We start from the raw sequence: 13,049 nt of genomic DNA, 5'->3' as shown, positions 1-13,049 counted from the left end.
ACTTTACTTTCGAATTCATTGAAAGCCTCTCGCATAGCCCTCCTCACACTACATTTCGCTTCGCGTAATTTTTGTTTGTCTGCAAGGCTTTGGCTATGTTTATGTTTGCTGTGAAGTTCCCTTTGCTTCAACAGCAGTTTTCTAACTCGGTTCTTGTACCACGGTGGCACTTTCCCATCTCTTACGATCTTGCTTGGCACATACTCATCTAACGCATATTGTACCATGGTTTTGAACTTTGTCCACTGATCCTCAACACTATCTGCACTTGAGACAAAACTTTTGTGTTGAGCCGTCAGGTACTCTGTAATCTGCTTTTTGTCACTTTTGCTAAACAGAAAAATCTTCCTACCTTTTTTAATATTTCTATTTACGGCTGAAATCATCGATGCAGTAACCGCTTTATGATCGCTGATTCCCTGTTTTGCATTAACTGATTCAAATAGTTCGGGTCTGTTTGTCACCAGAAGGTCTAATATGTTATCGCCACGAGTCGGTTTTCTGTTTAACTCCTCAAGGTAGTTTTCAGATAAAGCACTTAAAAATATTTCACTGGATTCTTTGTCCCTGCCACCCGTTATGAACGTTTGAGTCTCCCAGTCTATATCCGGCAAATTAAAATCTCCACCCAGAACTATAACATGGTGGGGAAATCTACTCGAAATTTTTTCCAAATTTTTCTTCAGGTGCTGAGCCACAACAGCTGCTGAGCCCGGGGGCCTATAGAGACATCCAATTACCATGTCTGAGCCAGCTTTAACCGTGACCTTCACCCAAGTCATTTCACAATTCCAATCTCCGTCAATTTCCTTCGATACTATTGCACTTCTTATCGCTATAAACACGTCTCCCCCTTCACTGTCCAGCCTATCTCTGCGGTATACATTCCAATCAGAGTTTAGGATTTCATTACTGTTTACGTCTGGTTTCAGCCAACTTTCTGTCCCTAGTACCATATGGGCGTTGTGACCGTTTATTAATGAGAGCAGTTCTGGGACCTTTCTATAGACGCTCCTGCTGTTTACTATTAGCACATTAATATTGTTATTCCTTGTTGCATTTTGCCTACTCCTGCCTTGCCGCGTCTGAGGAGGCGTCTTGTCGGGCCTAGGGAGGGAATTCTCTAACCTAAAAAAACCCCATGTGCACTCCACACGTACTCCGCTACCCTCGTAGCCGCTTCCGGCGTGTAGTGCACGCCTGACCTATTCAGGGGGACCCTACATTTCTCCACCCGATAGCGGAGGTCGAGAAATTTGCACCCCAGCTCTCCGCAGAATCGTCTGAGCCTCTGGTTTAAGCCTTCCACTCGGCTCCAAACCAGAGGACCGCGATCGGTTCTGGGAACGATACTACAAATAGTTAGCTCTGATTCCACCCCGCGAGCGAGGCTTTCCGCCTTCACCAACTCCGCCAACCGCCTGTACGAACTGAGGATGACCTCAGAACCCAGACGGCAGGAGTCATTGGTGCCGACATGAGCAACAATTTGCAGTCGGGTGCACCCAGTGCTCTCTATCGCCGCCGGTAGGGCCTCCTCCACATCTCGGATGAGACCCCCCGGCAAGCAGACAGAGTGAACACTGGCCTTCTTCCCCGACCTTTCCGCTATTTCCCTAAGGGGCTCCATCACCCGCCTAACGTTGGAGCTCCCAATAACTAATAAACCCCTCCCCCCGTGTGCCTGCTCGGACCTTGCTGAAGGAAGCGGCCACATGTCCACTCACAGGCAGAGCGGGCGATACCACACGGCCAGCCTCCACATTGACCCTCCGCCTCGTGCGCCGCGAACGCCACTGAACCCGCCACTCCCCTTGGGGAGAGGGTGGCCCAACCGCGCCCGGTACCCGCGAATATGTCTCGACAGCAGGGACAGTGGGTGAAGCATGTAACACCTGGGGTGTACCTTGCGACGCACCAGACTCCCCACTGCCGCTACACTCCGAGGCAGCAGCCTGAAGACGGCTGACCGCGGCCATCAACACGCTCAACTGTTCGTGAAGAGTGGCCAGCTCCTCCTGCGTCCGTACACAGCAGCCACACATCCTATCCATCCTAAGAAATCAGTTTACTATAGAGTGTTAATCAACTTTTAACTAGACTACTAATTCACTAAAGGCGGCTGATTACTGACTAAACTGTGATTGCTAACCACTTCTTGTAGAAAACAATGAAAATAGCACTACCTGTCTCTGGACTGTATTGAAACAAACACTAGCACTACTAGCACTATGGCTGACTAAAGGGACTCTCTAACTGTATTCAAAACAAACACGAGATCTATGGAACACTTAATAGCACTCGACTATTAAAGCTTCCTAAAAGCAAAAACACACAGAAGAAGAAGTGACAGTAAGAAAAATACAGATAATACTTATATGAAGGTAGCTCGCTGCACAGCAGACGTGAAGCAGACGGCGGTTAGGGCGACACTACACCTACAACAGTTGCCAAAGGTAACATTTCGTCAGAAATAGACCCAAGGAACTTTGCAGAGTGAGAAAGAAGTGGCAGATGAAATATTAGCGTTTCTGTAAGATGAATCAGGAGATGTGTGGTGTCGCATACGCTAGACTGTGCAGACAATGTACATGTAGAATACAATTATAAAGATACGTGCTCAACAAGTGAAAGTGATAGTAAACAGGTGTCGAGCCATGTAGTTCATCATCCTTGTCGGACAGGGAGCCACATATCCTGTCTCCAGTGAGTCGTAGTAAAGGATAATCATTGTCCAAGGAGAGGGCACTAAACATGATTCCGTTCATGAAAGATCATCCGCAGCATAGTGAAAAACAGTTATAAACAGATTTTGAATATGTCCGCAGCAATATGACCGTTTAGTGCACAAGAAAAATTACGGGTATACAAGGGAGGACAAGGCGCACTTGTTACAGCAGCTGGTGCTGGCACGTTTCAAGGATGCTCGATGCAGTTTCAGGATGTGCCTGGTATTGAAGTACTACGTTGTGTACAACAAACTGATCGCGACATGGATTGGAGTGATATCAAGGGAAGCAGTGGATGGTTCCATAACTTCAAACAGTGATACAGAACTGGAAGACGTAAGACAATGAAAGTTCAAACAAAGCGTCAACTTGACGAAGCGCACCAAAGTGCGGAATTGTCCCAAAAATGGGTAGATGAGATAAACAAACTTATCCCTTCGTTCAGTAAGGAATTTGTTTTCAATTGTGATCAATTGGGATTTGAAGAGGAAATGCGTATGAAGTCTGGAGATTAGAGGTACCAAGAGAGTTGCATCAAGATCAAATGGTTCAAATGGCTCCAAGCACTATGAGACTTAACATCTGAGGTCAGCAGTCCGATAGAATTAGAACTTCTTAAACCTGACTAACCTAAGGACATCACACACATCCATGCCCGAGACAGAATTCGAACCAGCTACCGTAGCAACAGCGCGGTTCCGGACTGAAGCTCCTAGAACCGCTCGGCCACAGCGGCCGACGCATCAAGATCAACTAACATCGATACCTCAACACATTCGTATACAATGGTGCCGATTGTTAATCTGGATGGTAAATTGGCTGGAAAGTTATTTATTGTGCTGTGAGAAGTTGAAGGTGCTCTGTCCTCTACGATTCTTTCTCATGTGCGTGATCTTGCGGGGATAGTATGGAATATTTCCGTCACAAAAAGCAAGAGTGGAAAAATGGGTGTGAGAGAATCACAACTATGGTATGGGCACTGCTTTTGGCCAATAGCTGGTCAAAATAATTTGCTTTTGCTTGAATTCTGGTCTGTGTAAAAATCTTACTCCTTTAGAGCAAACTATGCTTCCTGAAAAGTTTACGACATGGCAGTTCGTACCACCTAGAACCACTGGGCAAACTCAGCCTCTAGACATTTGTTTCTTCTGTGCCTGTAAAACATACTACCACACTATCTGCAGCTACGCTTTAAAGGATAGCCTGTTTCACTATAAGCTCTACGACTAACTGTTTAGCATTCGGTTGGATGCCATCACATTCCATCATTTCTCATCACCCCATTACACCAACATGATTCTACATACATTCTTTATGAGAGAATTCCTAGCTGAACGTCCTGCACGGTTTGTAACTCTCAAGGAGTTCGCCTTCGATCTTGATGATGCGAACCTTTGTGATCACTGTGTTGCTCCATTTTTCAGTCGGTGTTCAAAGTGCAAGTTAATGGTTCGTTTGAACGTTTCTTGAATGTCGACGATGTCCATTTTGTAAAATGTAATAAGACATTACATAGAAACTGATCTCTGCACCTCTCAGACATTCATTTTCTGTCGTGCACATGGTAAGTCATTAGCAACTAATATTTTACCTGTCATAATTTCTGATACAACATTTTCAAATGAGCCTTACTAAAGGCTGAACTTGCGACCTCGCACTCAAGGGATTATTTGTTAGGACTAACGACGATAACACAAAGAATATCATGCTGGAATGTACTGATAAAGATTTGATGGAGTTGGAAATATGTCCTTGAGAACATATAGTTTCAAAACATGTAGCGATGCCGATCGGACACTGAAATGCAGCCATTAGAAAACTGTAACAGAAGTTTTCTGGTGGTTAAACGCAGTCTGAAATGTATACAACAAGTCGCATTTTCCTGTGCAGTGCCGAAACAGTCCAGCTAAGAAGTCACATGGCGCATCAACGGCAGAGGTTCAGTGGTGCACATTCCGCTTTTAACCTGCCCACGCTTGCCTGTTAGCCAGACAGGCACAGCACCGCACGTTATCAGTGGAACGGGCAGGTTGCTTTACCCCCATCCAAGCCAAGCTACGCCCAACCCAAGCAGGCTAAAGGAGTCTTACTCGCCTGCCCGTCTTCCCGCGGTGCTACACCGCGTAGCAGTTTGTACTGTACGCTTCACTGTGGTGTTATGAGTCGGGCACGGAAGTTGATGAAATATATATATATATATATTTTTTTTTTTTTTTTACGCGAGTATCACAAGAGGCATCTCAGTGAAATACACATTCATTTAAGGGCATTGTAGACCAGAAAATTGCCGACTTCATTTATCCTTTTCTTTCCTTTTCGGTGTATTTCGGGCTTATTTATTTATTTCGCTACGATCGGTTTTCACTTCAACTTCATCCTCTTTCGCCTAGAACTGGCTACTGTTAATTGGAACCATCATAAGGTCACCTCTGATACGTGTTTGCGTAGTAAGCACAATCGCTTCTGAAAACTGATATCATTTGCACCTAAGAAACTGAGGATGTCTATTGTGCTGCAACGCACAACTAAAGTAAGGTTTTAGAAGTCTAGTTTCTGTAACCTTAGCGTTCTCCAACCAAATATGACCCCAGCTATACAAATTTTAATTACTTTTTCCAGGAAGCGTATTGCCGGCTCGCTGAATTCATTGTAAGTAGCCAAAATAGTTCAGTTTAAGTTTCGCAAATGAATTTTAGGAAACTTGAAATTCGTTATTCATGTTATGTTGATCTAAAAAAATAATTTCTGAAAGAGGACTCTTTTTCTTTCATACTAAGCTTTCTTCCACCAGACGCTGGTTTTTTATGTCTACTGAACTGTTGCCAAATGGCCTCAGGTGCTTAGCACACATTTGCACACACTTGTAAGCCATCAAGTCTTTGTCCTCTTTCAAAATATTTATGTAGTGAGGAAACGGTTGGTCAGATTTTTAACTTTCTACGCAATTTCCTCTGCGAAACACATACCGATTTATTTGAAGCTGCCTCACAAACACACGACAACTTTTCCCCTGGTGGATACCGACTGTGTTTCGTGACTGGTATACAGGGTGTCCGATAAGTCACTCCATATTTTTAAAGAATTACAATTTCCTTACTTATGAACCAATTTTCTTAGAACCACTTTTTTTAGAAACAGCACTTCTTTGCGTTGTGTTTAACAACATTTTTCTTTTGTTTTAGTTGGAAAATGTCGCCAGTCTTGACTGTGCAAGAACGGGCCAAAATTGCAGCTAGTTATGAGATCTGGGGATCTGTGGTACGAGCACAAAGGTACTGCAGGGCTGAATGAGGGAACCATACAGCACTGGATGCAAAAACAGTTGAAAATTGCCGTTTCAAATCGTTAACAATAGGGCGTGTTGCCGATGCAAGAAGATCAGGAAGACCATGAACTACGAGGACACCAGAGAATATTGACAGAGTTCATGAAATGTTCATAAGGAGCACTAAGAAATTACCACTGCGTCAACAATCTCGAGAAAGCAGTCTTTCACGTTACGCAGTTGCATCGATTCTTAACAAAATCTTACTTCAACGCCACGGAAGCCACATTATGTGCAGCAATTGTTTTCTGATGACTGTTGCAGAAGATTGGAGTTTGGAGAAATTTTCTTGGGTTGGAAGATGATTGGTCTGAAATTTTTGGAATATACTGTGGACCGATGAGGCAGTTTTCCACATTGGATGATTTGTAAACAGAAGTAACTGCCGTTACTGAGCAACCGAAAACCCACACGAAAGTGTTGAAAAAGCACAAGGGTGTCCGAAGTAGGGCGTGGAATCATATAATTCGAAGTTGTTGGTCCTTTCTTTCTGCGGAACACATGGAATGGCGAAAGTTACCTGGAAATGCTGCAACACAGTGTATGGCCAGTAATGTCGCTATGGAGAACAACCCACAGCTTCACTTCACGCAGGATGAGGCACATTTTTTTTCCCAGGTCGTTGAGTTGGCAGACGCACATGAGTGGCCTGCCCTGCAATTTTTTTTCTCTCGGGGTGGGCTGAGGAGAAGGTTTACAAGAGAAAACCCCTGAACTTGGAACTTCCACCTAATATGTTACGCGCAGCAGTATCGCACGTACCATTCCGTTTACGAAAATGCGTAGAGAGTACTGGAGCTTATGTGGAGGTTTAAAATAACATTAAACACAACCTCAGGGAGTGCTGTTTCTTATAAAAGTACGCCTAAGAAAACTGGCTCATAAATGAGGAAATTATAACTGTTTAAAACTAGGGAGTGACTTATCAGACACCCTGTATATTCCCCAATTCTTAATTTCTCCTCAGTCACCGTTAAGTCTGTTTTGTTCAGTTGACTGCCCCCACTGTTGTGATAAATGAGCTGCAGTGAAACTACCTACGCATACATATACACTACTGGCCATCAAAATTGCTACACCAAGGAGAAATGGAGATGATAAACGGGTATTCACTGGACAAATATATTTTACTAGAACTGACATGTGATTACATTTTCAATCAATTCGGGTGCATAGATCCTGGAAATCAGTACCCAGAACAATCTCTCTGGCCGTAATAACGGCCTTGATACGCCTAGGCATTGAGTCAAACAGAACTTGGATGGCGTGTACAGGTACAGCAGCCCATGCAGCTTTAACACGATACCACAGTTCATCAAGAGTAGTGACTGGCGTGTTGTGACGAGCCAGTTGCGCGGTCATCATTGACAAGACGTTTTCAGTTGGTGAGAGATCTGGAGAATGTGCTGGCCAGGACAGCAGTCGAACATTTTCTGTTTCCAGAAAGGCCCGTCCAGGACCTGCAACATGCGGTCGTGCATTATCCTGCTGAAATGTTGAGTTTCGCAGGGGTCGAAAGAAGGGTAAAGCCACGAGTCGTAACACATCTGAAATGTAACGTCCGCTGTTCAAAGTGCTGACAAGGCGAACAAGAGATGACAGAGAAGTGTAACCAATGTCGACCCACACCATGACGACGGGAGATACGCCAGAATGGCGATGATGAAGTCACGCTTCTAATTTGTGTTCATCGCGATGTCGCGAAATACGGATGCGACCATCATGATGCTGTAAACAGAACCTGGATTCATCCGAAGAAATGACGTTTTGCCATTCGTTCACCCTTGTTCGTCGTTGAGTACACCATCGCAGGCGCTCCTGTCTGTGATGCAGCGTCAAGGGTAACCGCAGCCATGCTCTCCGAGCTGATAGTCTGTGCTGCTGCAAACGTCGTCAAACTGTTGGTGCAGATGCTTGTTGTCTTGCAAACGTCCCCATCTGTTTGCTCAGGGATCGAGACGTGGCTGCACGATCAGTTACAGCCATGCGAATAAGATGCCTGTCATCTCGACTGCTAGTGATACGAGACCGTTGGGATCCAGCACGGCGTTCCGTATTACTCTCCTGAACCCACTGATTTCATATTCTGCTAACAGTCATTGGATCTCGATCAACGCGAGCAGCAATGTCGTGATACAATAAACCGCAATCGCGATAGGCTACAATCCGACCTTTATCAAACTCGGAAACGTGATGTTATGCATTTCTCCTCCTTATACGAGGCATCACAACAACATTTCACCCGGCAACGCCAGTCAACTGCTGTTTGTGTATGAGAAATTGGTCGGAAACTTTCCTCATGTCAGCACGTTGTATGTGTCACCACCGGCGCCGACCTTGTGTGAAAGCTCTGAAAAGCTTATCATTTGTATATCACACCATCTTCTTCCTGTCTGTTAAATTTCGCGTCTGTAGCACGTCATCTTCGTGGTGTAGCAGTTTTAATGGCCAGTAGTGTACCTAGCTAGTCTGTAAGCACGTTGGATGATTAGCACAACAACCTGTTGTGAGATGCAGCAGGCTCAACTGGTCCCGCGAAGCTTGCTAGGTATGCGGAAACCCGAGTAGGCCTGTTTTAAGCACTGAGCTCCAGCACGCGTGTACTCTTTTGATTCCGTTGCGGCAGATAGAGCTGCTATGATGGCTGCGCCGGAGATAGGGGCGGGCAGGCTGGAAGGAGAATCTGTGCAGCTCAGGTCGAGACTCACCAGTGGCGGCGCACAGGAGAGGAGACTCCAGGCCGCGGCGAGCACGCTGGCGGTGGCGGTGGCGGTGGCGCTCCGCTGGAGGCCGCGGCTGGACTGACTTCCAACCAAGGCCGGCCGGTTCCCTCGGCTCACCTCGCCTCACCTCACAGCGATTTGCGCTCCCGCTTCGCTTCCTCCACTCGACACGGTCGCTATCACGCTCCGTACCTAAGGATCGACCGAGTACCACCTCCTCCGGAATGCGTCCCGGGCAGTGCGTACAGGTTGTTGCTGCAGTGACAACTTCGTCCGTAATTGTTCCCTTCGCGTACGAGAAAAATAAAGAAGTCAGGTTTACCGTAACGTCGACGAGGACGTTAGAGACAGCACATGCACGGATTGCGGAACTATAAAAATACGACTGAATTTTCTCACTTTGAGAAGAGAGAAGGAGCAATCTGTTTACTCTCTAAAAATATCCTAAAGCCAAAATAGCATAAATATATCTCTATTTAAAACAAACGTATTCGAAAGACTTTGCTGTCATCATCAGCTCTTACAAAACCATTTTGGTATGAAACATTTTTAAGTTGGAGTCACACGAAGTTTTCACGTGGACAGAAAAACAGCACATTACAAAACTTTTGTCGTAAGTAAAAAATTTAAAAACATAAAGCGACTTGTGCAATTTGCATTGTCCACATACGAGACTTGGAACTTAAATAGTGGCAACTATTTATTCACAACCGATAAAAAAGAGATACATGTTTGCACCTGTTACTGTCCTTCAAAGCCGGCCGCTGGTGGCCGAGCGGCTCTAGGCATTTCAGTCTGGAACCGCGCAACCGCTACGGTCGGAGGTTCGAATCCTGCCTCGGGCATGGATGTGTGTGGTGTCCTTAGGTTAGTTAGGTTTAAGTAGTTCTAAGTTCTAGGGGACTGATGACCTCAGACGTTAAGTCCCATAGTGCTCAGAGCCATTTGAACCATTTTTTTGCCCTTCAGAGTAGTCACCAGCGTTGTGCAGAACCCGTTGCTAGCGACGTGCAAGGCGTGGTAGACCGTTAGCAGAGCCTGTTCTGTTGATGGTGCAAATGAAGCCATCTACCGCCTGTCGAATCTCTGGAACAGTTCTGAAGCGAATGCCACGAATTGGTTCCTTCATCTTCGGAATTAAATCAAAGTCACAACGACTCAAGTCCGGGGAGTACGGTGGATTGTACAGTACTTCCCAGTCGCATCGACCGAACAGAGCAGCCACAGCTTGCGTTGCATGCGCCCGCGCATTGTCGTGCAATATGGGAGAAAAGAAGCAAATAGAAACAGTGAACACTTTAAGATAAAGATGTGCAACATCGAGCGATTTGGAATAAGCACGCCGTCGTGGTTGTCGGGCACTATACATTGGTTATAGAATATCGCTCATGGTGTAAAAATATATTACCGTCGCAAGTAAATGTGATGAATAGTGAGATCAGGAGAGATGATGGTTGTTTCACTGATTAGGGGGTAGGGACCAAACAGCGATTTCATCGGTCCCATCGGATTAGGAAAAGATAGGGAAGGAAGTTGTCCGTTCCCTTTCAAAGGAACCATCCCGGCATTTGTCTGAAGTGATTTAGAGAAATCACGGAAAACCTGAATCAGGATAGACAGACGCAGGTTCGAACCGTCGTCCTCCCGAATGCGAGTCCAGTGTGCTAACTGCAGTTCAACCTCGCTCGGTCAGGCGAGATGTCGCATAGCCGTCTCACAGAAATGAAAGCAACAAAGAAGCTGGGGTGAACTATTGTACAACAAAGGAATTCAAGAGTTGAAACTTACAAAACGGAACGATACTTGTGTTGAACAAATAGTAGGTACGTACGTCTGGAGGTCCCTTCCTTGCACTTCGCTGTTGCTAACGGACGTCATACCACGACACAGAAACAAATTTGAATACAGCGAACGGAGTCGTCAATGACCGGACGGACAGTTCATAATTTTGTGTAAAAAATGGGGCACGAGGCAGATTTGAATACGAGTCTCCCTCTTCGCAGCCCAACACAGTGACCACACAACTTCGACCCCATGGCTACTCAAGCTCGCTCAATGTTCAACATAATGAGCTTGGACCGTTCGTTGTTTCTATTTTGCTTTTTTCTTCACAGTTCAGTGCATCTTGGTGTTTTCATCTGCGTCTCACTTTTTCACGGACTGTCCACTGGGACATCTTACAACTAAATTTTTGGGGGGTGCGATGGGGAGTTTCCCTTGTAATTCACGAGGAAGAAAAGTAGCACACGTTCGAGTAGTATCTTGTCCTGAATGGAGTGCGTCAGGTGCGAATCGAATTGCGCAAACACATTCCGTCGAACGTGACCTTTGGTGGCTGTCGAGCTATCGTCATTTATGAGGGTCCACCGCGGAGTTGTTCGTGACGCGAACAGGAAGAGCATAATCAGTCTGAATGCCTGCAGAGACGCCTCGTCCAGATACCTCGAGCAGACACGACGCCTACATCGCAACCGACGGCGCTGTTTATTTTATACGTTGAGGCAGTGACGAACATGAGGTTTGCGGACGTTGTTCTGTTCCAGCTACCGAACCCCGTGGTCCCGGTTTCAGTTCGCACGACGTCACGGCCTGCATCGGAACCGTCGACGTGCTCGACAACAGCGACTCTGTTTGCACTTCATCCGTGTGAGGCAGGAGAGCACCTGAAAGTCGATTCAGGCTCGGACACGGAGGTGCAGGAAGTGCCTACTGTTCGTCGTGATCCACAGGCCGCAGACACCCCTTCCCGCCAGTCGCACAAACGACGAAAGAATAGGAGACTGTGCACAGGAAACGCTTAGAAAGGCGTTGAAACGTTGCAGGAAGATGAGGGCAATCCGTCTGCAGCCCGGGCTATGGACACCACTCCCACGGTTCCTGGTTCGTTACTAGCCACTTCCGCCCAAGGACAAAGACACTTTGACAATGGTCAGCCCACTGTCTAGTCTCCTGGCGATTTTGTGGCTAAGACACCACATGACCATTACTCGTCGTCCAATGTATCACAACTCCAGCTGGGTGATTAGGTTCTTCAGGTGGAGATGGAAAGAATGTTATCAAACTTGAGAGTCCGCCTGATGCCCCCTCCCGGCAGATCGTCGGACATCTTGTTTCGGTCGATCACAAATATATATGTTGCAGGTGCAGGGACAGTCAGACGGGCGACATGGCGCTTACTGGCTTAATCTACCGCAGCATACGTCATTGTAGATCAATCGAATAGGTACAGTCAATGTGGACGGCAGTAGGACGACGACTAAAACTAACCTGTTAAAGGACGTGGATATTGTGCTGCCTCAAGAGGTATGGCCTGATCTGCGCCTGGATGTTTATGGATACAAGTCTTACGTCAACCCAACTACCGACGGTGCTCGTGGTATGGCCCCTAGAACTACTTAAACGTAACTAACCTAAGGACAACACACACAACACCCAGCCATCACGAGGCAGAGAAAATCCCTGACCCCGCCGGGAATCGAACCCGGGAACCCGGGCGCGGGAACCGAGAACGCTACCGCACGACCACGAGATGCGGGCTATGGCCATACTACAAAGCGATTTGTCATCTGCGCGAGGTGTCTTGCCCACTATCAGCGCGGTACGCTTTGTGAACCTGTACGACCCACCGGGTACGGCTAAGCGTCGGGAGTGAACAATTTATAACCCTCATCGCGTCCCGTGTCCAACCCTTCAAGCGATGGTCAGGGACCTCGGTTTGCTAACATGAGACATGGACAATAATCCACAGTGACCGACGCGAATATACATACTTCACCAGGCAATATGCCAGCAGATTAGACAGGATTTGCGTTTCCAGAGGTGTTCGGGCTGCGACTGCCATTGCCAAGCTGCAGCCCACTGCATTCGCTGTGCATCAGGACTTCATCTACGCCATGACCCTGCCTCGATAACATATGAGCCAAAATGGTTCAAATGGCTCTAAGCACTATGGGACATAACATCTATGGTCATCAGTCCCCTAGAACTTAGAACTACTTAAACCTAACTAACCTAAGGACATCACACAACACCCAGTCATCACGAGGCAGAGAAAATCCCTGACCCCGCCGGGAATCGGACCCGGGAACATATGAGCCATAGTAGAGCATCATGGACTCTTAACAACAACACTCTCCGGGAAGAGGCTTGTCATCTAGCTGTCACTGATACCTGGCACGAATGTGAACGGTGATGTCATACCTATGATTCCGCGATATGATGGCGGACATACTGCGCGAAACCAGCTATTCGCTGCACGCTCGTGGCGTATGG

General features: G+C 46.6%; 1 protein-coding gene across 1 annotated transcript in view; it reads right to left on the bottom strand.

Annotated features, from left to right (window-relative positions):
- The window catches only part of LOC126272116 (villin-1), a 355,803-nt gene extending 346,928 nt beyond the window's left edge, over window positions 1-8,875 (bottom strand). The window contains exon 1 of the mRNA XM_049974713.1: window positions 8,763-8,875. The gene's annotated coding sequence lies outside the window, so the exon portion shown is untranslated. The remainder of the gene's footprint in view (window positions 1-8,762) is intronic.
- Window positions 8,876-13,049: the final 4,174 nt, after the last annotated feature.

Source organism: Schistocerca gregaria, chromosome 5, assembly GCF_023897955.1.
Source record: "Schistocerca gregaria isolate iqSchGreg1 chromosome 5, iqSchGreg1.2, whole genome shotgun sequence".
Classification (NCBI taxonomy): Eukaryota; Metazoa; Arthropoda; class Insecta; order Orthoptera; family Acrididae; genus Schistocerca; species Schistocerca gregaria.
The sequence above is the reverse complement of the archived record's forward strand: the minus strand, read 5'-3'. Positions and strand labels throughout refer to the sequence as shown.